Source organism: Cheilinus undulatus, linkage group 23, assembly GCF_018320785.1.
Source record: "Cheilinus undulatus linkage group 23, ASM1832078v1, whole genome shotgun sequence".
In the NCBI taxonomy this organism is placed as follows: domain Eukaryota; kingdom Metazoa; phylum Chordata; class Actinopteri; order Labriformes; family Labridae; genus Cheilinus; species Cheilinus undulatus.
Genome location: NC_054887.1, coordinates 33,404,977 through 33,431,757, shown reverse-complemented (window position 1 = coordinate 33,431,757; position 26,781 = coordinate 33,404,977). Strand labels below are relative to the sequence as shown.

Sequence of the window (26,781 nt, the reverse complement as noted above, 5' to 3'; positions counted from 1 at the left end):
CATCTGCCTTTCCCTCTTATTCAGTTATAATGCCATTAAATACCCCTTTTTCATATTTTTTGACCATTTTACAACTTCTTTTCTCTTTTCCCCCATTTTTTCCACTTTTATCCCATTTTTGCCCTTTTTTACTTTTGTCCATTTAAGCTACCTTTCATCATTAAATATCCTCTTTTCCAATTTTTTTGCTCATTTTTGCTCTTTTTGACACTTTTTCCCAATTTTTGACCTCTTTTTATTTTTTTATTTATTTATTTTTTTTGCCACTTTTTGTCCATTTAAACTACACTTTGTCATTACATACCACTTGTTTCCTTTTTTTGACCATTTTTGCCACTCTTGACTGCTTTTTGCCCATTTAAGTCACTTTCCACCCACTTTTTTGTCTCTTCTCACCCATTTCTGCTACTTTCTGACCATTTTTCCACTTTTCCTCCCCATTTTGGCCCCTTTTCACCCAGTTGTTGCTGCTTTTTGACCATTTTGCCACCCCTAACCTATTTTTATTGCTAATTCAACCTGTTTTTGCCCCTTTTCACCTCTTAGATTGTGACTCTTAGGTTGAGTAACACTGCTCTATAGCATAGTCCCTATAGTAACTATAAGTCTATCCATTTTGCTCCATGCACAGCAGAGGTTCGCAAAGCCACCTTTTTTCCTGGTTTATGGTCCCGCGCCTCCCCTGAAGCTCTGTGGCATCCCCCCAGGGGAGGCCCGCCTCACACTTTGAAAACCACTGGCTTACAGCTTCTAAGCAGGATCTGTCTAAAGACAGACGAGGAATCTGGATGATCCATCAACACGGTTAGAAATATCCACCCTGACTGAAAGATGTGTTGATGTGATTTAAAGGTGGTTTTACTCTGCAGAGACATCTGCAGACAGCAGAAGCTGTTTGTCTGATCGAGTCTGAAGGTTTAAAAAGAGTGATGGTACATCCTTTTGTCTTTGCCAGAATAGCATCTTGAGGTCTGCATCAGTAGGGAAGCTCTCTGTGAAATTATCAGGTGAAATCTGAGCCTGTCAGTGACAAAGACGGCGTCTTTAGTGGGCGTGCAGTTACCTAAAGCCTGGCCTGCAGGACTATGTTGCATGACCTGTGCTGCTGCAGGCTGGACCAGTCTAATAGAACAATTTAAATGCTTCTGACTATTTTCCATTGAAACCCCACAGAAAGCAGCTATAGCCTTTTACTGAGAGATTAAACACTCTGTTCTGGTCTACAGAAACCGTCTGAGTTTGTCTCCATCTGTCTGAGATGAAGAAGTTTACCAAAGTTTCCTCTCATGTCTCCCTCTCTTCCTCGACATTTGTCTGTCTATCATTCATCGATCACTCTCTCCTCCGCCGCCGACTCCGTCTCTTCTTCCTCTTCAGTATTTATTGCTATCTGTCTCTCTTTCCATCTGTCTCTTTCTCGGCGGCTGTCAGACGACTTAGGCGATAAGAAATGGCAGCCGTATCAGAAGAACAGACTGTGGGTGAGTGTGTGTTGGCTGCGTTGTCAGCTCGGCCTGTCATTTTGTCATTTTCAGAAGAATCGTCCTGAATCCCCGTAGAGCTGAGTCACACATACACAAACGCTCGCACGCGCGCTCATCTTTGGTCACAGAGAAGTGATGGACAAGGAGACAGAAATGAAGACAAAGAGACAGAACACTCACAACGGAGACATTCTTGATGTCAGAGACATCAAACGGCAGTTTAGTGGAGAGAAAAGACCCCCGCCGAGCCACACTGAGGCACGCCAAGCCTCAGAGAAACATCGCTGTAACCTTTCAGCTCTCAGATATCCTTCACACTATTTAAGAGTCTCTTTAGATGCACAGCCTGTTCATTCTGCCACCAGGGGGCGCTCAATCAAAACAACAACTCTCTGTTTAGCTCCTCCCACCTCCTTCTCGTCTTAAACTGAAGCACCATTACAATAAAAACAGTAAAGCACTGGTTTTGTTTCATGGATGAATTTCTCATAACTAGGAAGAAGAGCATCATGAAGCACACTTCCAGCGTCAACCACTTAAACCACTTTTAACAGCTTTTCTCCCAAATGTTTGAAATGTCAACCTTGCAATGCTGATGAAATGTCCAGATTCCATGTCTATCATCAGCCAGATCCGTCTAACGAAGCTTCAAGCCGATTGGCTTGTTACTGGTTTTGGAACCAAAACGTTGGCCCAACTCTGACAGAGTTTGATGCCACATTTTAACAGCTTTTCACCTTCATCGGGTCCTAAATCTGAAGTTTCTCATCAAAACCGACATTTCCGCTTCTGGGTAATTCAAAATCAGATGTGTAACACAAAATTTAAATATGTAAAATAAAAAAAGTGTCGCCAAACTAGCGGTCAAGTCTTCTAGGGTTTGGCGTCACTTTTCAACCGCTTTTCTCCCTCATTAGGTTATGAATTTATTTGTTTAAGTTTCTCATCAAAAGCAAAGTTTCCCTTCCTGGGGTTGCTCTACAATCAGGTGTCAAGATGCACTTTAAATACCTAAGTGTTGTTAAACCCTATCAGTCCTGACTTCCAATGTTTGGTCCCACTTTTTAACCGCTTTTCTCCCTCATTCAGCCAAAATGTATTTGTTTAAGTGTCTCATCAAAAAAAATTTCCCCTTCTTAAAGTTGCTGTGCAATCAGGCATGTAAGGTTCACTTTAAATACCTAAAAACGTAGTGCCAAACTCTGGCAGACCAGACTGACAAAGTTTGAGGCCCTTTTTAACTGCTTTTCTCCCTCATTTGGTCCTAAACCCACGTGTTAAGTTGCTCATCAAAACCAGCTTTTCCCCTTCTTGAAGTGACTCTACAATCCGGTGTTTAAGATGTCCTACATGCAACTTTAAAACCTACAACAGTGGCGTCAAACTCTGGCAGACCAGACTGAATCTAAATCTGTATGTTAATTTTCTCATCAACAACATTTCCCCTTTTTGAAGTTATTCTATAATCAGGCATGTAAGGTGCATTTTTAATACCTAAAGGAATGGCACCAAATTCTGGCTGTCTGGTCTGCCACTTTTTAATCGCTTTTCCCCCTCATTTGGTCCTAAACCCACATGTTAGGTCTCCCATCAAAACCAACATTTTCTCTTCTTGAGGAGATCTTGAAGTTAAATTCCCACTACATTTTATTTTATTCATAACTATGATAGTTGTCTTGGCCAAAAAAACTACACTACCCACAATCCTAGAGGGCTACAGTGATGCAGTTACTCAATTTTAGTTTTACTTGTGGCAGAAGTTACAGCCTTGAGTCTTTTTAAATGTGACACATCAAGCTTTGCAGACCTGGATTAGGGAATTTTCCGCCATTCTTCTTTGCTAATCCTCTGAAGCTCAGTCAGGTTGGATGGGGGCCGTCGGTGAACAGGTCTATCCAGAGATGTTGGACAGATCTGTACTTTCCCTCAGCCATAACAAGTCTCCCAGTCCCTGCTGAGAAACACCCCCACAGCATGATGCTGCCACCAGCATGCTTCACTGTTGGGATGTATTGGGCAGAAGATGAGATGAGGTGTTTCCCACCGTCTGAGAGTCCTTGCTAACTACAAGAGGGCTTTCGTGTGCTTTGTACTGAGGAGTCTTCTGCCGACACTCCGCCATGAAGCCCAGATCAGTGGAGGGCTGCGGTGATGGTAGTCCTCCTGGAACCGGATGGAGTTTCACATTTCAGGGTGAACTCGGATGAAAGGCCATGAAGCTGATGTTTTATTAATCTGGGTATTTCAGTGCGACGATTTCAGGCACTGCTCCTTTAAAACATCGAAACTCTGAAACAAAACCAGTGGATTCCTCCCCTCCAGAGTTCATAACCTCAATCTTACAAAAACATGAAAAGCAACTTCTTTTTTTCTGATTGTGAAGTTTGAAAATGGCGAGTCTGAGGGGGAGGATTATCATTTTTAATTCAGAAAGGCTCACCCGTCACGTCAAATCAATGGAGTGCGATGGTCCCCCGCAGAGCCGGTGTAATGGAAGTCAGAGAAAGCAGAGCCTTCATCTGAATCTCTGCACGAAAACAGGAGCGCTCGTCCTCCAGCATCAATAGAAGTGTTTATTTCTGTCATTAAGAGCAGTAATAGATATGGAAATGTGCTGTTTGGCTCTTTGAGTGCATATTTGTTTCCTTGATTATCTCATTTTCTCTCACATTTGTAAACACATTATGCTTTTAATCATTTTTACCAATCGTCTCTTGGCGCGGCGGAGTCTTCTGTGATTAAAAGGTTATCAGGCTCGTGTGTTTAATGCAGATTGGCAGGGAGCAGCTATTTTGATCACAGCAGCATATTCCCTGGATATTTACTCCAAATCAATCCATTTATTATGATCATAAGTTTACTCCAAGTTCATTCCACAATAAACTGCTCCGTAATGGTGCAGGATTTTTTTCCTTAAGGGAGTGTGCTTTTATTTTTGGCCACCTGAGGGCGACAAAATCAAGATACAACCTAACACTGGCAGAATATTAGAGCTAATTAGTGAAGACAAATGTATCTTTTTCCCCCTGCTTATATTGATCCTGATCATATTAATGTGTTGAGCCATCAGCATGTTTAAGGGCTGCTCAGTCTAGCTAGCTTTGTAGTGTGCCAGGTGCTCCTACAGGGGGCAGCGTAACCTGGTTAAAGGAGCACAGAAGTCATCCTTATTTGGTCAACAATGTGCTTTACTTCCTTTGTTCAACAGAGCAGTGAAAAAATCTCTGAAGGAGCAATGCAACTGATGCAATCATTGTAGATCATCAAGGAAAAACACATTTTTACCACAAAACAACAACAAAATTAAAATGTTTAGTTATAAATCAATGTGAACGTAGGGAAGTTAGGCTGTTAAAGCTGTAGGTGGCCCAAAACTCACTTTTCCAGGCTTTTCTAACAAAAAAATGAGCACTGGCTGTCCACAACCCCCCCAAGTACCAGAAAAATCCCCCCCTATCTTTCTCCACCTTTTAGAAATGTGTGCTGAAACAAGCCATTCTCAGATTTTCCCCTCATGATGTCATGTGGGGAGTTAGCCCCGCCCCCAGGTTCCCGCTCAGAAGAAAGTTCCACCCTCCTCTCCTGATCCTCCTCTTAGCTGATCAGAAGATCCACATCCACTTCCTGAGAGGGGCGGAGTCAGACAGCCCAGTAACATTTAAAGCCACAGACACGGAAACAGCTCGTTCTGAGCAGGGCTGAAACAGAGGGGTGTTTAGGCATGAAGAAATCCAATACTGGAGTGTTTTTTCAGCAACAAACTTCACAGGCATGTTTTGGGGACCTCTGAGAACAAAATAAACTTGTCTTTGAAAGGTAAAATATGTCCCCTTTAAATACCTAAAACCGTGCTGATAAACAGCTGAGAGTTTAAATCCACTTTTTAACAGTTTTTCTCCCTCGTTAGGGTCATAGATTTTTTTAAATTCAGGTTTCCCATCAAAACCAACATTTTTCTCTAACCATGTATGTAAGATGTATTTAAACCCCTAAAAAGAGACGCCACGCTCTAGCCGACTAGAATGCCCGAGTCCGATGCCCCTTTTTAACAGCTTTTCTCCCTCGTTAGGTCATACATATTTTTACACAAATTTCCGATCATAATGAACATTTCCTCTTCATTTAGATACTTTACATCCTGGTCTGTAAGATGGACTTTAAATACCTGAGAGAATGGTGCCAAACTCTAGCAGACAAGTCTGCCAGTGTTCGGCACCCCTTTTTAACCACTTTTCTCCCTCATTGGGTCATATCTGCATAATAAGCTTCCCATACATTTTTTTCTAGAAGTTACTCTTCAGTTAGGTCAGTAAAAATCACTTTAAATACCCAAAAAAGTGATTCCAAACTGGGGAAGTCTGTTTCACCTTTTAACCGCTTTTCTCCCTCATTTTGTCATAAATCTGCATTTTAAGTGTCTCATAAAAACTTTGGCCTTTCCTCTTCTTGAAGTTAAAATTGGGTGTGTAAGATGCTCTTAACTTGATGCCACCTTTTAACCACTTTCCCCCCTCGCTGGGTCAATAATTTCTTTATCATAGTTTCTCATCAAATTGATGTTTCGTCTAAAATCAGGTGTGTAAGAGGCACCAAAGCCAGAGTTTTGCTTTTTAGAACCACTTTAAAGAAAAAATAAAGTTTAGCATTAAATTAGCAAACCTTGTAGAGTGTTGGTTTTACTGAAAAGGGGGCTGTGAGTCCGTCTCACAATGATCGCTACAGGCTTACTGTATTACAGCAAGAAGATGCATAGTATCACATGGCAAAAACACGTAAAAGAGCGCCACAGCTGCAGATATAATCACGCAGGACGGTTTAAACCGTCACATATCTGTAAGGAAAGGTCGCCATTGGGGATCAGATCCTGATTGGTCGTTGCAGCTCTGATTTTACCTACGTCATACACAGTAAATAAAAAACATTTCCACATTTCAGTAACTCAGTTCTGACTTTTACTTTCTCATGTGATTCAGTCGGAGGTCAGCAGCGTGAAAGTCCTGTGATTGTTCGACTGTTTGACCCAAACCTGATCTCACTGTTAATGAAACGTCCCATGATTTTTGGTATTTAAGCTGATCTGCTCTCTCACAGATGGAATGGACCATTTCCTGCATTAAATAGGACTTTCATGCCTCCCTCAGTGTAAAATCCAGTCCTCCTCTCTGCATGTGATGTGATATTGGGCTGATTCGCTGGCGCCTCGCTCCGTTTTCTGTTGAGATCGTGATAAAAACATATTGTTGCTTTGAGACAGAATCCATGACCTCCTGATTTGAAGATAAAGGGTTTTATTTGGATCAATTCAGCCTCAGTCAAACATCCTGCCTTTTTTGGTGCTATGAATGAAGGAGAGAGAAATCCACAGAGCTGGAGTCAAGGGAGAGCTTCAAAGTCTTCTCCTTTGTGGTGCCAGGTATTCAGCAGTCATTGAAAGCAGCACAAAGCATGAGGACAAACCATCCAGACCCAAACCGGTTTGTAAAAACGCCCCATAATATGATTTACCCACTCTCTCCTCCGTCTTTATTCTCTATTCATGCACAAAGTCTGGTTAAGTTTCAGCCTCAAACATGAAGTCATAAAGTTGGCACACATTTCAGCAACACGTGCCAATTTTATTCTTATAACCGTAATAAAAAAGTCGGCTTCCCACATCACGATCGCCTCAGGAAGGAAAAGTTTCTCATGTAGAGACGAGCCAGAACTCCTCGCTGTCATGATGAACTGTCAGGGTGTTTGATCCAGTTTCACCTGCGGTTTACACTCGGAAAGGTGTGACACCTGCAGCAGCTGTCAGCACCTGTTAGCTAAGGAAGCAGGTGTTTATGCCATGGCATTTCTGTCTGATAAAAATACATCACTTCTGTTTTATAGTGCAAATTTAAAAGCTTGCTGTGCTTCTCTGAGACCCGTGCTTCTTTAGTTCTTTTAAAGACTGGTTTGAAGATATTAGGGGTGAAAGTATCATCCAAATTTATATTTCAGTAAAGAGGAGTTAACCCTTGGTATTCTCATAGCTCTAACTCATCTCCAGCTCCAATCACTGCTTTTCATTCACAACCCCCAAAATAAAGGTGCCAGAGACCTGGGACCCCCATTGTACCTGAAGGTGGTTGTACAGCCATGAACATTTAAGAATGGTCGTGTGCAGACAGTGCTGCCCATAAGGGGCATAAATGTGAGAGCTTTCTGTGACCCATGGAGGTCAGGAAAATCATGGTCCGTTGTAAAGTTAGCTAGATATCCATATCCATATTTTATATTTAACATGAATAATAACCACTCTTAACAGATATCTTTGCTTAAGTCATTTGTGCTGTAGTATAGAGTCATCTTAAAAATGTAAATCTTTTTCTTAAAAACAGAATTTAAATAGTAAAAAAAATGTCCAAATAGGTGGTGAAAAAGGTGGTTAAATGGGATCTTAGAAGTAGCAGAAATGGGTTAGATGTGGCATAAATTTGAAAACAGTGGCAGAAAGAGCAAAACAATGGCCTAAATGGGTTGAAGAGGCAGAAACAGTCACAAAAAGTGGTAAAAGGGGATTAAAAAGTGGCAAACATTGGTGAAATTTAGGGCTGTAGTCAACCAAAGAAAAACTTGGTCGACCAAAATCGCACCCAGGCACCAACTAATCGATTGGCCGTTCAGGTAAAAAATGTCATTCATTATAAAAAGTTACCTCGCCAGGGACTAATTCAGTCCATCCAGGCTCCTCACTGCACCTGCTTGGTACTCTAAATGATCCTAAAATGAACGTAACAAGCCTTTGGAAGCATTAATACATCTTTTCTGCTCATCACGTCTTACTGATTGAGAGACGATCAGCGCCCACCTGCCTTTGATCTCCGTGATCCTGGTGCGGTAACTCTTTAAATTCATACATCCTACAAAATAACCTCAGATCATCATTTTTCATTCGTTTGTAATGGAAACTAATAACAGGATTACTTGATCCAGCCCACGCTGTGTCATATACGAGCATAAAGCAGACAGCATGCAGCGTTTATTTACGGAGGTGAGAGGTAAAAAGTTAGCTCGTTGGGACTTAATGACCAGCAGACATCGCCTTTTATCACCTCTCCTTTCTGTGTGACTGTAAGAGAAGCTAACGCTAACGTGAACACTTTAAGGAGATTACATAACGACATTAAACTACGCAGCCTACTTGCTGACAGGTAAATTAAACTGACCGCAGGAGTTGATACAGTGAGGGAGGGCAGAGCAGAGAGACTCAGCAGCGCCACTTCAGTACAAACAGCCTGCAACTTTGTGACGAGTTGATGTGTTGTTTCTGAGCGTTAATGCTGTCAAATATCAGAGAATATCCCACTCTGGTAGCTTTCTGTGATCCTCTACCTGTAATTCCAGGAGCTGCATTGCTCCTGTTCCCAGCAGCACGTCTCTCTCTCTCAGCTGCTCACACTTTTACCCCCAGACCAGCATCTAGGGGTGGGGGGGGGGCGATTCGCCGACCAGGGTGATCTTGGTCGCCCTAAAGCTTTCTGATCAATTAATCAACCAATCGACTTGAAGCTGTCAGCCCTAGTGAAATGGGGTATAAAATTGGGAAAACATGTTTAAAACTGGCAAAAATTGGTTAACTGGGGGCAGATAAATAGGCAGAAATGGGTTGAACTGGTTAAAATAGGCAAATCAAACAGTGAAATGTGGTTAAAATTGGTGTAAAATGGGATAAAAAAGGGTTGATAGTGGCAATAATGGGTCAACAGAGGCAACAATATACGGAAAGTGGCGAGAATTTGTTAAGAAGTGGCAGTAAAAGGTGGTGTAAAGGGTTAGAAATTGCTAAAAATGAGTTTAGAGTGGCAAAAATGTGCTAGAAATTGCTAAAAATGGGTTTAGAGTGGCAAAAATGTGCTAAAATTTGCAAAAAGTTGTTGGTAAAAGGGATGAAAATGAGTCCAAAATATTAAAAAACTGATGCAAAGTGGCAAATAATAGTGACGAAATTAAGTGAAAGAAATCATTTCGAAAGTATTCTCCATTTTTTTAAGGCATCTGGAGACCCCTTCTTGGTGTTTTGCGACCCCTAATGGGGTCCTGACCCCCAGGTTGAGAACCACTGATTTTAACAATGATGCACAGTAATCAAAGTCACATCCTCTGTTACTGGCAGATTATTACCTCCACCAAGGAGGTTATGTGATTGGATGGGTTTGTTAGTTTGTTTGTGAGCAACATAACTCAAAAAGTTAAGGACGGATTTTGATGAAATTTTCAGGAAATGTCAGAAATGGCATAAGGAAGAACTGATTAGATTTTGGGACTGATCCAGATCACTGTCTGGATCCAGGAATTTTTTTAAAGGATTTTTTACTATTGGGAGATAGGGCTAATGGCGGAGGTCTGCGCTGTTACCACTTTACACCAGGAGATGGCGGACATGAAGAACTTCAATCCCAGCAGCATTTTTGGGTGTGTTTCTATTCGAAGTTTTGGAGTTTATAGAGTTTGAAAGACGCACGCCCGGTCGAGGAGACGAGTCGGAGCATAACAGATGCTGGGAGGAATAGAGGAATATTCACCCTCTGCCATGACTTCCAGTCGTCTGGTGAGACCACGGGTGAGACTGTCAGTGCATCTGTTGGCACCAGCAGGCAATGCTTCCACCATGACAGTCCACACGTGGCGAAGCCAATGCTTTGCCTCACCGTGTTCCCACCCCACTGGGGAGGGAGTAATCGGTGAGTGCCGTGGTGGGGGGCACATGGGGATGGATCCAGGAATTTTTTAAAGGATTCTTCACTATTGGGAGATAGGGCTGATGGCGGAGGTCTGTGCTCTCTGAGTGCTTTTCTAGTTCACATTTGCAGCCATTTAATATCTACAATCCCTGTCCAAACTGTAATGTAGTTGCCCTCCACTAGGGGGCCATAACACTCTGTTATCAAATGTAAACAACTGCAAATTGTTGGCATCGATAGCATCTCATAGCAGCAGTGTTAGCTCTACTTTTTGTGGATGTTAACCTGCTCTGCTAGTGCTAGCATTTCAGCCAGATTCTGCAGACCAATTTCATGTGGTTCCAGAATCCGGCCCCTGCTGTGATTGAGTTTGACACCCCTGGTCTACAACTATAGCAATGCACATGACAATCTAAGGGCCAGTTATGTGCCTTACATGTGATTCTGATTGTCCTCCATGTCCTGTTTGATCCTGTTAGTTTCTATGAGGTCTCATTTCTGTGGAAGCTCCACTGTGAAATATGTAAACAGCAGGTGAGTGATGTCATGGCAAACTCGGGTGGAAGCAGCATGGCTAATGCGGCGACCGCCATCGTTGAGTTTCACAGCCCTGCTTCAGAATATCACTGAGACGCTGTCCATGCTTTATGCCATCTTGGACTGAGATATGAGGCTCGTTCAGCCTCTCTGTTCCTCCTGGGAGGTTAAATCTCCAGGGTAAATGTGAGGAACGTGAGTCTTTTCAGTGATCCACCCATCAAAGGGAAACAGCAGCAGGATCTGATGAAGCAACAACAGAGACGGAGCGCGTGGTTTGATCTAATAATCGCTGATTTGAAGGAATTCCTGTTTCTCTGCATGAATGCACAAGTTCAGTTAAAGCTGGAATTATCTACAGAAGGCTTCGGCGTTCCTTTATCAGCCTGCCAGAACTGTAAAAATAGGAAGTGGAGAGTAAGTTTCCCTCCTCCTGAGGTCTCGACCTCCTGAGACATCCCTAGCAGAGAGATTGGCAGACGACGCTGCAGGAAAGCTTCTCTTTTGATGACTTTGACCCATTTTTGTGGATTGTTTACCCACCAAAGTTTATAAAAGTTTAGAAACAGCAGTAAAGAGAACATTTAAGGCTTTAATTTGAAGCCTCTGAGGCGTTTGTCCTCACGGTTGGAGATAAAATCTCTATGAGGTAAGTACAGTTAGAGTTATGCCACATGTGACGCCTCGTAGCGCGGGGATAGCTTGTCTCAAAGCTGCTTTCCTGGTGGGAAAACAGCCTCTCCTCCTCTTCTTCTCTATCTCTCCATCTGACTCGTCTATCACCTTCTTATCCGTGTTCCCATCTCTAAGCCTCGCCTCGCTTTCTACGGAGGTAACCTGAGAGAAAAGAGAGGAGGAGGGAGTGGCGGGGGAGGAGGAACGGGATTCAGGAAAGATGGTGGGCGATAGTGAAAAGGGCGAGACAGAGAAAGAGAAAGGGCAAGGACAGGTAAGAGACGAGCCCAAATTAAACCCGGAACGAGTGGGACGAGTGTGAGGCTCTAAGGGGGTGAGGAGGAGAGGACCAGAACCAGAGGGTGGAGGGATAAGGGTGCAGGGTGAGGAAGGGTAAGAAGAGGGTGAAGAAGAGCGAGGAGATGGAGAGTAAATGAAATAAGAACACCTGCAGCAGTGGAGATGAAACCTGTATCTGTACAGGCCAGGGGGATTTTATTAGAGGTCCACCCTCAGTGTGACGGATCATCCTCTCTGATTGACTGGAAATTTATTATAGAACAATGGCTGCCTCGGTTTATTTGATTTTATCGGTTTAGTCTTATAGTGACTCCCAGCTGTCATAGAAGAGAGAACAACGGTCAGGACAAAGGTGAGAAAACGCCGTCTGTCCTGCAGAGCTCATGGTGCATGATGTATTTATTTTATCACAAAAAATAGGATCATTTTTGCACTTTTAGAACAAACTCTTGCATATTAGTGCAAAATTAGGGGATGGATACAAAAGGGCCCACCACAACCACCTTAAGAGAAATTGCCACCCAGATTATTGAAAATGTAACCACTCAGATTTGTTTAAGAAAAACTTTGGAAACTAAACGGAGAGCAAACACGCATACATACATGTTATTTTACTACATTTTTCCAAGACAGTATGGAAATTTGTTTATTTCCTGAGGATTCTTCTTGTTATCTTGGGACAACCAGCAGTGTTATCCAAAGAAATGTACTTGTTATCATAGGAAAACCTGAAAAAAAAAAAACGGTTATAAATTTGTCTTTTGTCCACTTAGAGCTTCTTCATGAAGAATTTCTGCCACATCTATTTCCGGGGCGCACCTTTGCGCCCCAGTGGGAAGGGCTTTGCAACCCAGTTTTGGGTTCCTGACCCACCAGTTGAGAACCACTGGTTTAAAGACAACAGTAGGGAGTGTATGGAAGGATACATTAATGACAGTGCGTACTGAATACTACATAAACAATTCAAAATCAATTAATCCATAGTAGCATGAATCTCAATATGTGGGTGCAACAAGCTTTATGCTATAAAGGAGGAGGCTGGGGTGGAGGAGGTGAAGCTTTGTGCTATAATGGAGGAGGCTGGGGTGGAGGAGGTGAAGCTTTATGCTATAATGGAGGAGGCTGGGGTGGAGGAGGTTAAGCTTTATGTTATGAAGGAGGAGGCTGGGGTGGAGGAGGTGAAGCTTTATGTTATAAAGGAGGAGGCTGGGACGGAAGAGGTGAAGCTTTATGTTATGAAGGAGGAGGCTGGGGTGGAGGAGGTTAACCTTTATGTCATGAAGGAGGAGGCTGGGGTGGAGGAGGTGAAGCTTTATGCTAGCATTAATGCAAGCAGGGATTAATAAGAAGTACATCATATTTAAATACACTGCTGTGGGAGCTGGGAGGTGTTGATTGGGAGACTGCTCTGCCTCTCTTACTGCCTTCATGGTGAAAATAAAAGAGTAAACCCCTTATAGGAGAGGAGATAAACATGTTTGGTGCAGAGACGTATAGACAGGAGAGGAGGCTGGAGCAGAAGTGTGAAAGTTTGGGAGATAGATGAGGTTAAAATAAGAGAGAAAAGAGAGAATTGTGACCAATGAGAGAGAGGGAGGAGTAACCTTTTCCCTCTGCAGCCTCAATAATTGGATTTTGACTTTGTGCCGTGTGTGTATGTGTGAAACAACTCCTCTTCCTCGGCTGCAGACGATAGATCAGATAGAGGCTGCAGAAAATGACCAATTCCTCTCTCTCCCCACCGATAGCTTCGTCAACACTCAGAGAGACACAGCTGAAAAGTTCATAACACTCCCTCTCTCTCACACACAGTCAATACACACTATGTATTTATCACCCTGCTCCTTTTTATAATTACGGAGCAGCTACATGTTATAGACTATAAATTTAACTTGCTGGCCGCTCTGTGAATCATAAACCAGAGAGCCGGTATCTGGTGAAGTCTGCAGCTGATTTTCGGGTTGTTTCTCTGTCAGCGGGGTTATTTGTGAGATTTTCAGGGGCTCTGTTCTGGTCATGAACTGTTGAATCATGGCGGGGAGATCTGGAGAAAATTGGATTCACTGAAACCTCCTCAAACTCGACAACAGTGTCATTTTAACAAGGATGTATGTCTGCCATCCATCCATTTATTTAACTACACAAGATGAAACAGGATGAAGGCAAAGACATGATTCAGTCATCCTTCTCTACAGCGTCCACTCTTCTTCTAACAACAGTCTGTAAACATCTGGGTCCTTGCTGTGGTAGGAATGTTTTCCCATTGATGTACGATTCTAGCTGTTCTGTTCTGGGTCTCCTCTGCTGGATTAGTGCTCCAAATATTCTCTGTTGGTAGAAGGTCTGGACTGCAGGCTCATGTTGGAAAGTTTGGGGCTCAGGTAAGAGTGTTGGGGGCTCATGTTGGAGTGTTGCAGCTCATATTGGAGTGTTGGGGATTCATGTTGGAGTGTTAGGGATTCATGTTGGGGTGTTGGGGATTCATGTTGGGGTGTTGGGGATTCATGTTGGGGTGTTGGGGGCTGATGGAGTGTTGGTGGGTCACGGAGTGTTGGGGGTTCATGTTGGAGTGTTAGGGATTCATGTTGGGGTGTTGGGGATTCATGTTGGGGTGTTGGGGATTCATGTTGGGGTGTTGGGGGCTGATGGAGTGTTGGTGGGTCACGGAGTGTTGGGGGTTCATGTTGGAGGCTTGGGGGTTCATGTTGGAGGCTTGGGGGTTCATGTTGCAGTGTTGGGGGTTCATGTTGGAGAGTTGGGGGCTGATGGAGTGTTGGTGGGTCACGGAGTGTTGGGGGTTCATGTTGCAGTGTTGGGGGTTCATGTTGGAGGCTTGGGGGCTCATGTTGGAGTGTTGGGGGCTGATGGAGTGTTGTGGGCTCATCTTGGAGTGTTGGGGGCTTGTGTTTGAGAGGTGGTGGTAGCCAATGTTAATGAATGATAGTTGCAACACTGAAATGTGTGAGGTAGCCTTTGCTGCTGCATCTGTGTTAAATATTAAGGGTTTCTTGTTTAACATGAATGATGCTGTAGCAGTCATTCACCTTTTAACATGAACTTATCTTGAGTCTGCTGACGTGATTCCTGTTTTAAAGATTTCTGCAGCCATCTTTCCAAATCACTCCAGCCCAGCGTACATTAGGTACACCTCGTTTTTTTGTGTGACCTGTTTCTGGCCGGCTGGCGTTCAGATTTTTACCAGAGGGAGATTTCTGCAAAATGGGTCAACAAAACAGCAACCTGGCCACACATTCATCCAGTTACTAATGGAGGCAGACTGGGAGATGCTTACTCATATTCTGACCTCTTTTCTCTTCAGTGGAAACTGTCCCAGTGCATGTTAAAGGTCATGCTATGATGATGTCATCATGACCACATCATCAAGGAGCAGGGAGGCAGCAGAGATTGGCTCTTTGCCCAGTATTGATAAGACCTGGTTTATATGTGTCTTAACATTTTAGAGAGGTTTTATATTAGGGACCTGGGCCCAGATTCAAGGACACTGTGTGGTGCACGTGCACTCTCTTTCCCCATATTTTCTGTCACTCTTCAGCTGTCCTGTCAAATAATTCCCAAGCCTTATAAGCAATTTTAACAAAAGGAAATCTGCAGAATTGTTAGATATTGTGCCAAAAATGTTGTGCATCTCCAGCCAGCACACCCTTGCATGAGAGCAAAGTTCATGTCAGAGAGTAAGGTCTCCTGTCTCTCCATTATATCCATCCTCTGAGCTGCACAGAAGATGTAAGAGTAGGAAGAGGGTTGTTTTTGGCATCTTAAGAAACTAAAAACATCCATAGTAGCAGGATGGACTCCATGGTCTGCATGGAGCATCAACAAATGTCCACATGAATGGTTGCATGGTTGTCCCTTCTTCTTTCCTCCTCTTCTTTGCAAACTAACTACATGCATTTCATTGATTCAGTGCATTGATTCAGCTCTGTTATGCCCACATCGCTCTGCAACACTGCCCAAATGTGACTCTGCAGTGTAGTTTTTATGCCAATTCCTGGTCCTGTTGCCATATTTCCTGCTTGTTTGTATACAAGGAACCACAGAGGCTGAAGCTGAACATATGCTGTTGTTGGAGCTGGTAAAAGTGATCAGCAGTTCGCTGCAAAAAAATGAAGAGAGGAGGCATTAGAGGGAATCTCTGCGGAATTTTGGAATTCATTTAACCACTGAGAGTCATAGCTGAGGAAAATGTATGTGATATTTTTAAGTAGATTTGACTAGATTTATCAGTGCCTGCAGTAGAAGGCTGCACTGAGAGCAGGTTCTCATGGGACCTTACACAAAGTTGCTGGAGTGGGTGGTTTTGACGTTGCTGTTGGCAGGAACAGGCAGACAAAACAACTGCCTCGGGTCCTGGAACATTAGTTTTTACAGTGACAAGCTAGTTTTTACTATGATGGACTAAACAAATGATGTGGAAAAGAGGATTTATACAGCAATGTCAGGCTGTGATTTTCTTTATATTTTTATAAGAGTAAATAACAGAGCCGGAGAACAACAGGACTTTGTTGAGACACGCCCATAGGGAAACGTATTTGACACACCAGAATGAAGCACTTGTCTGTGCTCATATTAATCAAAATAAAACAGGAGATGTGCCACACTGTGGTGTTGGAATCATTCACTGAGAAGTGGCAACAATGACGTGGGTAAAATTTGGAAAATAGCTGCAAAAAATGAGTGGGAGAAAGTTGTCAAAAGTGGTCAGAGTGGCAAAAATGGGCTAAAAGAGACAAACATGGGATAATAGTGACTCAAATGTTCTAATAACCAAGGTTATAATAGTTTTGGATTTTTAATTAGGTTTTATTTATTTTAACACCTTCTGTGTTTGATTTCAGTTTAGTTTTTATTAGTTTTGACTGTTGGTTTATTAGTTTCGTTTTTATTTTGCAAAAATGCTTTGTTTAAGTTTAGTTCTTATTAGTTTTTGTTTTTTACAGATAGATGTCGGGACTGAGTGAGTCTCATACCTTTTTAAAAACATAATCAAACAGGCTTCTCTTCACTTATCATTTATTTATTAAATGAGGATGTTTGAATAAAACTCCAGACATAAAACTACCACTGTGTGAAGTTTTAACCAATCAGATCAGGCCACTTTACTCTCCCCACACTTGTGTGTAGGTTCCAGTCAGTCTGGTTGTGTCAAAGACTAAAACTAAGGATATTTTGTCTCCATTTTTATTTTATTTTAGTTAGTTTTGTAAGCGCACTACACAGATTTAGTTAGTTTCCTTTTTTTTTTTTGGTAAAGGTTAGTTTTTATTTAGTTTTAGTTATTACCTCCGCCAAGGCGGTTATGTGATCTGGTAGGTTTGTTTGTTTGTTAACAACACAACTCAAAAAGTTATGGACAGATTTTGATGACATTTTCAGGAAATGTCAGAAATGGCATAAGGAACTGATTAGATTTTGGGAGTGATCCAGATCACTGTCTGGATTCAGGAATTTTCTTAAGGATTCTGTACTATTGGGAGATAGGGCTAATGGCGGAGGTCTGCGCTGTTACCACTTTACACCAGGAGATGGCGGACATGAGTAACTTCAATCCCAGCAGCATTTTTGGGTGTGTTTCTATTCAAAGTTTTGGAGTTTATAGAGTTTGAAAGATGCATGCCCAGTCGAGGAGACAAGTCGGAGCGTAACAGAGAGAAAGACAGGAGGAATACTCACAATGCTGGGAGGAATAGAGGAATATTCACCCTCTGCCATGACTTCCAGTCATCCGGTGAGACCATGGGTGAGACTGTCAGTGCATCTGTTGGCACCGGCAGGCAATGCTTCCACCTTGACAGTCCACCTGTAGCAAAGCCAGTGCTTTGCCTCACCATGTTTTCACCCCGCCGGGGAGGGAGTGATCGGTGAATGCCGTGGTGGGGGGCACATGGGGACGGATCTAGGAATTTTTTCAAGGATTCTTCACTGTTAGGAGATAGGGCTAATGGTGGAGGTCTGTGCTCTCTGAGTGCTTTTACAGTTTAGTTAGTTTTAGCTAACTATAATAACCATGCTAAGAACACCAAAACAGGGCAGAACAAAAAGGTGGAATGAGGTGTGAAAGTTGAAAAAATTGGTTAAAAGTGATGAAAAAGTGGCAAAAATGGGCATCTTAAGTAGTGAAAATGGGTTAAACAGTAACAGAAGTGGCAAAAATTTGGTACAAGAATAAATAATGTGTTAAAAGTTTTTAAAAAAGGATAAAAGTGACCAAAATGCAGAAGGGAAAGCAAAAAAAAAATGGTGAAAAGCATTTAAAGCAAAATTGGTTAGAAATGGCAGAAATTGATTGCATATGAAAATTTTTGCAAAATGTGGAAAACTCGGGTAAAAATGGAGTCTAAGTAGTGACAAGGGGTTTTAAAGGAGCAGAAATGTTTTCAAAAGGGCAACGACGTTGCAGAAACAGTTTGGAAAAGGGTGTAAAAGTGGCACGAATAAGTAATTTGAACATCCGAACTCTATAATTACCTACATACAGAACATGCATTGATATCATCAGTTCACTAGTTCTGAAGGGGCCCAGTCAGTTATGTAGGCAGGCCTGAATGGCTGATCAATATTGATCATCAGCTGATTACACTGCAACGGGAACTGAGATAACTTTAAGGGAAAATTGATTTAATAATTGCAAAAAGAAGCAGGAAAAAAGTGGGAAATTGTCTTAAATGGGTTAACATGGCAAAAATTGTCTGGAAAAAGTGTGGACAAGTGGTTATAGAGCAGCAAAAATGGGAGAAAAGTGCTGAAAATGAACAAAGACAGGATAGCAGTGGCAAAAATGGGCTAGGAGAGACACAAAGAGGCAAAAATGAGCAAGGAAAAATGGTGAAAAGCAGTTAAAAAGTGGCAAAAAAACAGGTTAAATGTGGCAACAATTTGTTAAAGAGCCAAAATATGAAAGAACTAGTAAAGAATGGGTTAAAAGTTTCACTAAAATAGTGAAAGGGTTAAAAGTCAGTCCTCAGATTGGCAGTGATTTGTGCTACCCAGCTGACCAATCACAGAGCTTGTGGTTTGCGTAGTTTGCTGCAAAGTTAAATCTCTGAAGGGGTGCATGTAGATTATGTTCAGGGCTACACGGAGCTACATCTATGACTACGGCATGGCTGCAGCACAGAGGCAGACACATCAGGCCTCACCCAGCAGGGAGGCAGGAGGGGGAAGTACCTGTGCTCAGGTAAACCCAAGCTTGCATAACGAGAGAACACCTTGAGCTTTCAGCAACCATCCCACTCTGTAGTGGACTCCCTGAAGTAGTAAAAAGTGAAACCCTAAAGCTTTTAGTTTGTAGGAAATCTCTGAGGTTTGTTTAAAGTTATCGGACGGCTGCATGGGGCCTGGCTTTACTCCATCAGTGAGATAAAGGCTGTGAACGGAGCGAGCAGAGGAGAAAAAAAACAAGTAAACCAGCAGATAACGGTGAAGCTGGAGAAGGAGCGCAGCCTCGGACCAGTGAAGAGGAAAAAGAAAAGGTTTGTTATCAGGAGAGCTGCGAATGGAAGTGATGGCAGCAGGAACGGTGGGAGAGGAGGCAGCAGATGGCAGAGGAGACGGGGTGGGGGTGGGGGTGGGGGGTGACACACTTAAGACTAGACAGGAGACTGGCAGGCTTACAAAAACTCAAATCTGTTTTTCTGATATTCTTCTTTTATTAAGATATTCCTTAAAAATAGAGCGTCTGGCTCCTCGGACTGACTCGCAGCGCTGTCCTTATTGTCTCCGTTTTCCTCCTCTTATCTGAGAAACTGGAAACGTTTCAGTGAAGTCTGCTGCTGAGATAGGCGGCGGGCCAGAGAAAAGTGATTAATTTCTGGTGCTTTTCCAGGATTGTTTTGGAAAGTGGAGCGTTTCTCAATGTTTGCCACTGTGTCCTCATTAATTGCCGCTCTTTGCTCGAAGAAAAAAAAAACATTTTTTCTGCCATTAAAACAACACATTTGGAGTAATTTGCCATCTAGGCGGAGACGTGCACGCGGAGGCCTTCTTAATTGTTGCTTTCGGGTCGTTTCTTATAATCTGTGAACTTGTGCAAAAACATCATTAGGGAGAAAAGTTTGTGTAAAGTGTGGGTCGGGAAGCTCTGACTCTGCTCCTTTTTTCCTGTAATTATCCCTCATTCAAGTTTGAATGTTGATGATTTAATCAGTGCATTTAGTTGGAGTGCTCTCTGTCACCGCTGAGATAAAACCTTTACAACCACTGTTTCTGAATTTAAAGACAAAAAAGCATAAAAAAGGCACGCAGAGCTGCTCCTTTACAGCTCAGAGACAAAGACGAGTTTAAAGGACGACTTCAGATCTTAAAAGAAATACAAAACAGCAGCAGAATAAATGAGGAGGCAGAAACAACCTTGGTCTGCAGGCGAGAGTCAAGTTTTCTCAATATCACTGTGACTTTGAATAGAGCAACACGACGGCTGTTAACGGTCAGAAAAAGACTCGTATAAGAACAACTACTACTCACATCTGCAGGGATTCTGTCTAAAATGAAGCTTGACTCTTCTAATTATAATTTGCAGGCAACAACAGTGGAAAAAAAAACACTTTTAGGAGACATAAAACTACTTCCTGTTGACAGTTCTGCTTTTTCCAGTAAATAGTTTTTGCACATCTGCTGACAGAAGCAGGAACGATCGACCCCGTTCACTCAGTACAGGATTTAAAGTCCAACTCTAGGCCAGATAAGCCTCCCCTGATGATTGTAGGAACAAGGCTCACTGCAGAATAAAGGGGCCAAGGGGGCCATTCTCTGGTTATCAGGGGCCATTCTCTGGGTTTATCAGGGGCCATTCTCTGGGTTTATCAGGGGCCATTCTCTGGTTATCAGGGGCCATTCTCTATTTATCAGGGGCCATTCTCTATTTATCAGGGGCCATTCTCTGGTTTATCAGGGGCCATTCTCTGGTTTATCAGGGGCCATTCTCTTGGTTTTTAGGGGTCCGTTGTCTGGGTTTATCAGGGGCCATTCTCTTGGTTTTTAGGGGTCCATTGTCTCTATTTATCAGGGTCCATTTTCTGGTTTATCAGGGGCCATTCTCATGGTTTTTAGGGGTCCATTGTCTCTATTTATCAGGGTCCATTCTCTGGTTTGTCAGGGTCCATTCTCTGGTTTATCAGGGTCCATTCTCTGGTTTATCAGGGGCCATTCTCTGGTTTATCAGGGGCCATTCTCTGGTTTATCAGGGGCCATTCTCTGGTTTATCAGGGGCCATTCTCTGGTTTATCAGGGGCCATTCTCTGGTTTATCAGGGGCCATTCTCTGGTTTATCAGGGTCCATTCTCTGGTTTATCAGGGTCCATTCTCTGGTTTATCAGGGGCCATTCTCTGGTTTATCAGGGGCCATTCTCTTGGTTTTTAGGGGTCCGTTGTCTGGGTTTATCAGGGGCCATTCTCTTGGTTTTTAGGGGTCCATTGTCTGGGTTTACCAGGGGTCCAGCCAAATTTGCAGGCATGTCTATGAGCACCTGCTGTGATTTCCTGGGCCCGATCCAGCTCCCTGCATAGTGTGTGCCCAGGACCCAGTAGGCAGGACCAGATGTCAGGGGCAGCCACATGTATGGTGGAGGGGTCAGCTGGGTTACCTGCAGAAATGGGACATGGGCCTTGAGCAGACCTGGAGGATGGCCATCCAGGGGCCAGAGCAGGACAGGACCAAGGTAGATGTGGCTGGGTGCCAAACAGGCATACGCTCTCATACCTGACCTGAAAGTGTGCAGTAAATTTCATCCCAGTCCACCCTAAAGCTGTTGAGACTTTTCACCCCTGATCAGACCAACTGACCAACAGAAGACCTGCTTTGTCCTCTCTGGATCTGTGCGAACAGCTAAAAGCCTCCTGAGCTCCCAGATGTAGAACTCTAACATTGATTTGAAATGAGTATTTAATTCCTGGCACAGAAAGAGCCGGGGGAGGTTTCCCATCAATATATTTCAGATTAAGAAATGCCACAGAAAGGCTGAAATAGTGACATAATTTGGATGTGCCGTTCCCTAAAGGATCAGGTTTAAAATTTAAAGTGTCTCGGCTGAATCACTCCAAGAAACTGAGCTCTAGAAGAATCCTGATATCCAGATTGAACTGCAGCAGAGAGCCGTTCTTCCAGGCGTTATGTAAGAGTCCATATTAAAGCCAATCGTCAGATAACAAAGAGCAGTAATGATATGATATATATAAAAACCTTCAGCAGGAAGCTCATATCCAGCTGTTATCGCCCACCAACTTGTGGAGGAGAAATGAAGGAGAAAGTTTATATTAAAAGAGCCTGCGGTGCTTTGTGTCCATCTCACTTCATATTCAGAGAGAAATGTGCTCAATAATGCAGCTCTGACTCCTGCTTATTAAAGAGACGCTGCTCTCTGCCTCCTTCACCGGTCACTGTGGCAACTCTCAGCAAAATCACTGATTTAGATGTGATGCAACGAAGTCAGCGCTTGTTGCAAGACTGCATTATCTCACTAACACAATGAAGAATGCACGATTAGAGAGAGGGAGTCTGTGAATGAACGTGAATGCTTCATCTCTCTGTCACTGCTGCAGATACTCTTTCTCTCATTGATACCTTCCTGAATGTTGAGCTTTCTTCAACCACTCCGCTCCTCTGTCTCTCTCTCTAAAGCCATCAGCCAACACACCAGAGTGAGTATCAGACTGAATGAAAGAGAATTTAGCCACCATGAAGTCCCCTGCTGGTTCCCTGGCTGCTGTTTAGAAGTTTGGCAGAAGTGATTTTGATATTTGGAGCAGGAAATGGCCATAAATAGGTCAGAGGGCTGTGCTTTAGAGGAATGAAGGAATGTCTTCAGGGAATAATCTCAGTGATTTCCTGCTACCCCAGCCTCCCAACCCCCATCTGAAGTGAACTCTAATTGGACCACAGTCATGACAAAGAAAGGGAACACGGCTGATAAAGAGTGCAGCAGATATCAGAGAATAATCCTCGTCTATCACACGTAAGCATGAGCGAGGCACAGCAACAGAGTGGCCGAGCTGCAGTGGTTGGAGGGCACTTTAGACATGTTTATGTTCTACAAATGGCACATTATATAGCCTTCAAACAGACTAACTAGACAGACTACTCAAGTTAGTCTGTAGTTAGGATCAGCATCCACAAGAACTGTGGAGATTCAACGCTGGACTGTGAAGAACACACAGAAATAAATCAATAAATCCCTAGGGGGTCTGGGGGTCTTCCCCCAGAACATTTTCAAAGAAGTAGATGCCATTTCCTGTATTCTAGTGCATTTTAACACCATATTAGCACCAGATAATCCAAACTGGTTCTGTGAGATATAGTCCTGGATCAATATAGATCAAGAAAGGGCCCAACATAAAAGTCACTGCAACAGTAATGTTTTGCCAACTGGGAGGGCACTTAAGCACGTGTTTTTGCCACCCAAGAGGGCAATTAAGGGATTTTTTTCACCCAAGAGGGCAGTTTAGTGTGTTTTGCCAACCAGGAGGGCACTTTAGCACATGTTATGGCTCCCAAGAGGACACTTTAGCGTGTGTTTTGGCTCCCAAGAGGGCACTTTAGCATGCGTTTTGGCTCCCTAGAGGGCACTTTAGCGTGTGTTTTGGCTCCCTAGAGGACACTTTAGCATGCGTTTTGGCTCCCTAGAGGGCACTTTAGCGTGTGTTTTGGCTCCCTAGAGGACACTTTAGCGTGTGTTTTGGCTCTCAAGGGCACTTTAGTGGGTGTTTTGGCTCCCAAGAGGACACTTTAGCGTGTGTTTTGGCTCCCAAGAGGACACTTTAGCGTGTGTTTTGGCTCCCAAGAGGGCACTTTAGCATGTGTTTTGGCTCCCAAGAGGACACTTTAGCATGTGTTTTGGCTCCCAAGAGGACACTTTAGCGTGTGTTTTGGCTCCCAAGAGGACACTTTAGCGTGTGTTTTGGCTCCCAAGAGGACACTTTAGCGTGTGTTTTGGCTCCCAAGAGGACACTTTAGCATGTGTTTTGGCTCTGATTTGCAATAAAATAATGAAGTAGAATACAGGTTCAGTCATTGCGATACTGTGCAAAAATGTGCAAAATGCACAAGTAAAAGGTAAGTGAATGTAGCACAACACTAACAAGGACTAATATCATTCATCTGCATCTCCTGCAGATTGCAGTGTCCAAAAGCATGCTGTCTTTTTTGCAGGAAATAAAAAATAAAAAATAAAAATAAAAAATTCAAGATCAAGAATCTAAAAGGTGAAAATATGAAACAAAAAGTCAAAACCATGAGTTTTAAAGGTCAAAATATGACTTTAGATTTGAAATTTGAGTCAAAAATGTCAACATTTGGGAATAAAAGTCAACGTTAGGAGATGAAAATCTGAAAAACTTGAGATAAAATTTAAAATTGTAGTTGAAAGAGGCAAAATATGGAATAAAATTAAAAATAGGAAGTTTTAAGGGTCAAAATATGAGATAGAATTTAAAATTGTGAGTCTGAAAGGTCAAAACAAACAAAAGATAAAAGTCAAAGTTGGGAGTTGTAAAAGTAAAGAAAGTGAGTGTTTTTTTTATCACCCTTTTAACCAACCAGTCCCACTGTTTCCCACAGCAAATCTTTCATTATCAATATTTAACTTGTTAAAGAGACGATTGTCATCAGCAGCCTCGCCTTGTCCCAGCCCTCATAGATGTGAATATTTGAAGTTTAGCAGCTAAAGAGGTAGATATTTCCATCATTGTAGCTGGGATGAAAAAGGGAGTATAAACCATGTTTAGAAGCACAGCAGTTAAACTTTAGACGATCATTGATTCTGCTTTATAACTCCTGGACGTGGGAATAGCTGTTGTTTGCTGAAAAGTTCAACTTTTCAATCCATTTATTAAAGTAATACATTTTTAAAATCACCTCAGGCTGCAGTGTGAGGATGGCCAATGGAGACCTGGCTGGTTTGTTCTGATTAATATGAACAAATCGACTTATTAAAAGTTAGATTAGTTGAGTAGATAAATATGCATGCATTAAAACGCGTCTCCTGTTCGGTCTTAAACCCACAGGGCTTTGTTTGGCTGCAGTCTGTCAGTCAATCGTCCTTCTGCACATTGATGTCGGCTCTTTCTGTCTCTGCTCGTGGTGTTTCCACCCACGGGACGTCCACGCTGGCTGTTTTCTCTTCTCTGAATCACCTCAGACTCTGCCGAGCCAAAAATCCCACACGGCTTCATATTTTATTCATCATATCTGATGCTTGTTTTTCTCCTGGGGTCTGCAGCTCCGACACGCCGGCCCATCGCTGCGCTGCTCTCTCCCTCCTCTCGGTCACTTGTCACCTTGGTCTCGTTTCATGTCCCGACCCCCCTCCTCTGTTTGTTTCCTGGAGCAGAGGTCTTCAAAGAACAGCCTGCGCTGACCCTCTCCTCGTCTGTTCTTCCCCCTCCCGCTCCCAGCTTGTCTTCCTCTCGCCTCTTTACTCTACAGCAAATGAAAAAGGGCGCTCACCAGCCTCCCGCCGCCTCTCTCACCTGCTGAAAATGTGCAAACAATGTCAGAGACGTCTGCAACAAAGTTTCCCTATGTCTGTTCTTAAAGGGAGTAAACAGGCTGATTGAAAGACCTATTTTCTCTCTGTTCTTGAGGAAGAATACATCTCACACAGAGCAGAGAATCAGGAGAGGAGAGTCTGGAAGTCAGTTATAAAAAGGTCAAAGTCAGTTCAACACAAACACAGTTAACCATTATTTTATAAATGATAATTCATCATCAGTCTGTAGATCCCTGAACTTTTGCTTTGTCTGCTTCATGGCAGGAAATTACAGTTTTCAAAGGTGGAAGCAGACCTGAAACAATTATGACTGAGTCAGATCAGAACCAAGGATTGGTCTTGAGAAGCTTAGGAAAAATATAAGCAAAAGATGACGAAATTCTGATGGAGATATTATCTAGAAGAGAAAAAGTCCATGAGATAATGTGGAAGCCATCTTTCTTTGTCTGTAGCCTGCCTGAAATGTCTCAAACGATTCAAAACTGATCCATTAAACAAAAAACCAAAAGAGAGAAGTAGTTCAGTAGTACAGTAGTACAGTTACTTCCTGTTAAATGGTGAGATAATGAAATGCTCTGCATTATATCAGCAAAATCAGGGACGTAGTTTTTAGGGTTTTTGTCAAATGTTTTGAGGGCAAGACCCTGATCATCCATGTATCATTTGAAGCAAACCAGATGGTTCATGTGAGAGTACAGTGACTTCCTGTTTCATGGTGAGATATTGCAGTGCGCTGCATTATATGAAAGAAAAATCAGGGGAGTAATTTTCAGGTTTGTTGTTGTAAAATATGTTGAGACCCTGATCATCCATGTACAATTTGAAACAAATCTCATGTTTGAGTGGAGAGTTACAGTTACTTCCCGTTAAATGGCGAGACAATGAAATGCTACATTTCATATCATAGTAAAAACAGAGTAATTTTCAGTTTTGTTGTTGTTAAATTTGTTGAGGGCAAGACCCTGATCATCCATAGGAAATTGCAGCAAAAAAGATGCTTCTGCGGAGAGTTACAATTACTTCCTGTTAAATGGCGTCATATTTAAATGCTCTGAATTATATCATAGCAGAAATAGGACTTAGGACTAAGGTTAAGACACAATTGTCCATTACAACCTGCTACCACCACAGCCCAGCCCAGCTAAGTGGAAGAAGATGGATGGACATGAGCACGTCATGTTACTGGTTTCCAAAAGCTCATGTATGACAAACGGCTCCAAACCTCGCTGTTAAATCACCACAAACAGAGAAAAGTAGTTTCAGGGGTTGTTTTCATAATGTTTGAACAAAAGTGCAAACAGAGACTGACTCACTTTTCTCTCCAGTATTATCCTTGGGGAAAGCAAAAGTTGGCATCACATTTCTTGGAAATCCACCAATTTAGTTTGAGGCATCTGTAGAAAGTCCCTGTTAAACTGGTTATTTTATGTCAGAAAGGGAAGAAAATGGTTTGCAAAGCTTTTATTTGACAGTAAATCCTTGAAAACTATGACAACAGTTTAAATCCAAAATCTTGGATTATTTAAAAAACTTGAATCAAACCACTGCAAATAAAAAAAGTCTCACATCTCTCACTTT

The 26,781-nt window shown here is 42.6% G+C and overlaps 1 protein-coding gene across 1 annotated transcript in view; it reads left to right on the top strand.

The window, feature by feature from the left end:
* Positions 1–26,781, top strand: part of LOC121505213 (plexin-B2-like) — a 286,200-nt gene that overhangs the window by 146,643 nt on the left and 112,776 nt on the right. The window lies entirely within an intron of this gene.